Here is a 5,634-nt window from a genome sequence, read left to right as displayed (position 1 = left end):
TGAATGAAACATTCTGTAGTGTAGATTGCAATGGTTTCTGAGGTTTGTATTGTCTGAACTGGAAAAAGAAGAACTCACCAGTGTTGAGTCGCTAGACCGTGAACAGCACGGGTTCGAGTGTGAATAGACCGCTGAAAACCATCATTGCGTTACTTGAACATTCAGCAGTGGTGCAATGAAAACCTGCCGGGAGTGGAGATTCAGATGAATTCCAGATTCGCAGTGAATGCATGGAACATTCTCTAGTGGTGATTCCAATGATTTCTGAAGGCTGGGTTTTGTGGACACGAAAATGTAGAGCTGAACAGGGTGGAATGGATAGCCAAATGAACAGCACGTCTCGTAGTAAGAACAGGCCACTGAAAACCAGCTATGGCTTAATTGGACATTCACAAGTGGTGTAACGAAAACCTGACGGGAGTTGAGAATTAGATGAATTTCAGATTTGCAGTCAATGAATGGAACATTCTGTGGAGGAGATACCAATTGTTTCTGAAGTTTGGGTTATGTGGACAGGAAAATGGAGCTGAAGAGGGTTGAGTGGATAGCAAATTGAACAGCACGGCTGAGAGTATGAGCAGGCCACTTAAAACCAGCATTGGCTTACTTGGATATTTACCAGTGGTGTCACGAAAACCTGCCGGGAGTGGAGATTCAGATGAATTCCAGATTCGCTGTGAATGAATGGAACATTCTGTAGTGGAGATAACAATGATTTCTCCAGTCTCTGTGGTGTGGACAGGAAAATGTAGAGCTGGCCAGGGTTGAGTGGATAGCCAATTGAACAGCACCACTGCGCTTGTGAAGAAAACACTTAAAACATTGGGTTACTTGGACATTCAACAGTGGTGTAACGAAAACCTGCCGGGAGTGGAGGTTCAGAGGAATTCCAGATTCGCAGTGAATGAATGGAACATTCTCTAGTGGAGATTCCAATGATTTCTGAAGGCTGGGTCGTGTGGAAGGAAAATCAAGAACTAATCAGGATTTAGTGGAAAGCCAATTGTATAGCATGGCTGCGAGTGTGAACATGCAGCTGAAAACCAGCATTGGGTTACTTGGACATTCATCAGTGGTGTAAGGAAAACCTGCATGGAGTGGAGAGTCAGTTGAATTCCACATTCGCAGTGAATGAATGGAACATTCTGTAGAGGAGATTCCAATGATTTCTGAAGCCTGTGTTGTGTGGACAGGAAAATGAAGAGCTGACCAGGCTTGAATCGATAGCCAAGTAAACAGCAGGGCTGCGAATATGAACAGGCCGCTGAAAACCAGCATTGGGTTACTTGGACATTCAACAGTGGTGTAATGAAAACCTGCGTGGAGTTGAGAGTCAGATGAATTCCAGATTCGCAGTGAATGAATGGAACATTCTGTAGTGGAGATAACAAAGATTTCTGAAGGCTGGTAGTGTGGTGGGACCATGAAGAGCTGAACAGGGTGGAGTGAATTGTCAATTAAAAAGCACGGCTGCGAGTATGAACAGGCCTCTGAAAACCAGCATTGGCTTACTTGGACATTCACAAGTGGTGTAATGTTAACCAGGCGGGAGTGGAGAATCAGATAAACTCCAGACTCGCAGTGAATGAATGGAACATTCTGTAGTGGAGATTGCAATGATTTCTGAAATCTGGATTGTGGGGACACGAAAATGAAGAGCTGACCAGTGTTGAGTGGATAGCCTGTAAAAAGCCTCGGCTTCGAATGTGAACAGACCACTGAAAACCAGTATTGCATTACTTCGACTTTCAGCAGTGGTGTAACGAAAGCCTGCGTGGAGTGCAGATTCAGATGAATTCCAGATTCCCAGTGAATGAATGGAACATCCTGTAGTGGAGATTACAATGATTTCTGAAGGCTGGGTTGTGTGCACAGGAAAATGAGGAGCAAAACAGGTTGAGTGGATAGCCAATTGAACAGCACGACTGCGAACATGAACAGGCCTCTGAAAACCAGCATTGTTTTACTTGGACATTCACAAGTGGTGTAAGATAAATCTGCAGGTAGTGGAGATTCAGTTGAATTCCAGATTCGCAGTGAATGAATGGAACATTCTGTACTGGAGATTGCAATGATTTCTCAAGTCTGGATTGTTTGGACATGAAAATGAAGAGCTGACCACAGTTGTGTGGATACCCAGTAAAAAGCAGGGCTTAGAGTGTGAACAGACCGCTGAAAACCAGCATTGTGTTACTTGGACATTCATAAGTGGTGTAATGAAAGCCTACCTGGAGTGCAGATTCAGATGAATTCCAGATTGGCAGTGAATGAATGGAACATTCTGTACTGGCGATTCCAATGATTTCTGAAGTCTGATATTGTGGAAAAGAAAATGAAAGGCTGACCAGGTTTGAGTGGATAGACAATTGAACAGCACACTGCGAGTGTGAAAAGGCGGCTGAAAACCAGCATTGGATTACTTGGTCATTCACCAGTGCTGTAATGAAAACCTGCCTGGAGCGGAGAGTCAGATGAATTGCAGAATCGCAGTGAATGAATGGAACAGTCTGTAGTGGAGATCCCAATGATTTCTGAAGGCTGGTTTGTGTGGAGAGGAAAATGAAGAGCTGACCAATATTGAGTGGATAGCCCATTGAACAGCACTTCTGCAAGTTGAACATGCCTCTGAAAACCAGTATTGAGTTACTTGGACATTCACCAGTGGTGTAACGAAAACCTGCCGGGAGTGGAGGTTCAGATGAATTCCAGATTCGCAGTGAATGAATGGAACATTCTCTAGTGGTGATTCCAATGATTTCTGAAGGCTGGGTTTTGTGGACACGAAAATGTAGAGCTGAACAGGGTGGAGTGGATAGCCAAATGAACAGCACGTCTCTTAGTATGAACAGGCCACTGAAAACCAGCATTGGCTTACTTGGACATTCACAAGTGGTGTAACGATAACCCGCCGGGAGTTGAGAGTCAGATGAATTTAAGATTCGCAGTGAATGAACGGAACATTCTGTGGAGGAGATACCAATTATTTCTGAAGGTTGGGTTATGAGGACAGGAAAATGTAGAGCTGAATAGGGTTGGGTGGATAGCAAATTGAACAGCACGGCTGAGAGTATAAGCAGGCGGCTTAAAACCAGCATTGGCTTCCTTGGACATATACCAGTGGTGTCACGAAAACCTGCCGGGAGTGGAGACTCTGATGAATTCCAGATTCGCGTGATTGAATGGAACATTCTGTAGTGGAGATTGCCAAGATTTAGAAATCTGGATAGTCTGGACAGGATATTGAAGAGCTGACCAATGTTGAGTGGATAGCCAGTGAACAGCACGGTTTCGAGTGTGAACAGACCACTAAGAAGCAGCATTGCATTACTTGGACATTCATCAGTGGTGTAACGAAAGCCTTCCTGGAATGCAGATTCAGATTATTTCCAGATTCACAGTGAATGAATGGAAATTTCTGTAGTAGAGATTCCAATGATTTCTGAACGCTGGGTTGTGTGGACAGGAAAATGAAGAGCTGACTAGGTTTGACTGGATTGCCAATTGAACAGCAAGGCTGTGAGTGTGAACAGCCGCTGAAAACCAGCATTGGATTACCTGGTCATTCACCAGTGTTGTTAGGAAAATCTGCCTGGTGTGGAGAGTCAGAGGAATTCCAGATTCGCAGGGAACGAATGGAACATTCTGAAGTGGAGATAAGAATGATTTCTGAAGGCTCGGTGTGTGGAAGGAAAATCAAGAGCTAACCAGCGTTCACTGGATAGCCAATTGAACAGCACGGCTGCGAGTGTTAACACGCAGCTGAAACCAGCCTTGGGTTGCTTGGACATTCACCAGTGGTGAAACGAAAACCTGCTGGGAGTGGAGAACAAGATGAATTCAAGATTCGCGTGAATGAATGAAACATTCTGTAGTGTAGATTGCAATGGTTTCTGAGGTTTGTATTGTCTGAACTGGAAAAAGAAGAACTCACCAGTGTTGAGTCGCTAGACCGTGAACAGCACGGGTTCGAGTGTGAATAGACCGCTGAAAACCATCATTGCGTTACTTGAACATTCAGCAGTGGTGCAATGAAAACCTGCCGGGAGTGGAGATTCAGATGAATTCCAGATTCGCAGTGAATGCATGGAACATTCTCTAGTGGTGATTCCAATGATTTCTGAAGGCTGGGTTTTGTGGACACGAAAATGTAGAGCTGAACAGGGTGGAATGGATAGCCAAATGAACAGCACGTCTCGTAGTAAGAACAGGCCACTGAAAACCAGCTATGGCTTAATTGGACATTCACAAGTGGTGTAACGAAAACCTGACGGGAGTTGAGAATTAGATGAATTTCAGATTTGCAGTCAATGAATGGAACATTCTGTGGAGGAGATACCAATTGTTTCTGAAGTTTGGGTTATGTGGACAGGAAAATGGAGCTGAAGAGGGTTGAGTGGATAGCAAATTGAACAGCACGGCTGAGAGTATGAGCAGGCCACTTAAAACCAGCATTGGCTTACTTGGATATTTACCAGTGGTGTCACGAAAACCTGCCGGGAGTGGAGATTCAGATGAATTCCAGATTCGCTGTGAATGAATGGAACATTCTGTAGTGGAGATAACAATGATTTCTCCAGTCTCTGTGGTGTGGACAGGAAAATGTAGAGCTGGCCAGGGTTGAGTGGATAGCCAATTGAACAGCACCACTGCGCTTGTGAAGAAAACACTTAAAACATTGGGTTACTTGGACATTCAACAGTGGTGTAACGAAAACCTGCCGGGAGTGGAGGTTCAGAGGAATTCCAGATTCGCAGTGAATGAATGGAACATTCTCTAGTGGAGATTCCAATGATTTCTGAAGGCTGGGTCGTGTGGAAGGAAAATCAAGAACTAATCAGGATTTAGTGGAAAGCCAATTGTATAGCATGGCTGCGAGTGTGAACATGCAGCTGAAAACCAGCATTGGGTTACTTGGACATTCATCAGTGGTGTAAGGAAAACCTGCATGGAGTGGAGAGTCAGTTGAATTCCACATTCGCAGTGAATGTATGGAACATTCTGTAGAGGAGATTCCAATGATTTCTGAAGCCTGTGTTGTGTGGACAGGAAAATGAAGAGCTGACCAGGCTTGAATCGATAGCCAAGTAAACAGCAGGGCTGCGAATATGAACAGGCCGCTGAAAACCAGCATTGGGTTACTTGGACATTCAACAGTGGTGTAATGAAAACCTGCGTGGAGTTGAGAGTCAGATGAATTCCAGATTCGCAGTGAATGAATGGAACATTCTGTAGTGGAGATAACAAAGATTTCTGAAGGCTGGTAGTGTGGTGGGACAATGAAGAGCTGAACAGGGTGGAGTGAATTGTCAATTAAACAGCACGGCTGCGAGTATGAACAGGCCTCTGAAAACCAGCATTGGCTTACTTGGACATTCACAAGTGGTGTAATGTTAACCAGGCGGGAGTGGAGAATCAGATAAACTCCAGACTCGCAGTGAATGAATGGAACATTCTGTAGTGGAGATTGCAATGATTTCTGAAATCTGGATTGTGGGGACACGAAAATGAAGAGCTGACCAGTGTTGAGTGGATAGCCTGTAAAAAGCCTCGGCTTCGAATGTGAACAGACCACTGAAAACCAGTATTGCATTACTTCGACTTTCAGCAGTGGTGTAACGAAAGCCTGCGTGGAGT

The sequence above is a fragment of the Sorex fumeus genome, unplaced genomic scaffold (assembly GCF_029834395.1).
Source record: "Sorex fumeus unplaced genomic scaffold, SorFum_2.1 ptg000116l, whole genome shotgun sequence".
NCBI classification, from domain to species: domain Eukaryota; kingdom Metazoa; phylum Chordata; class Mammalia; order Eulipotyphla; family Soricidae; genus Sorex; species Sorex fumeus.
The sequence above is the reverse complement of the archived record's forward strand: the minus strand, read 5'-3'. Positions refer to the sequence as shown.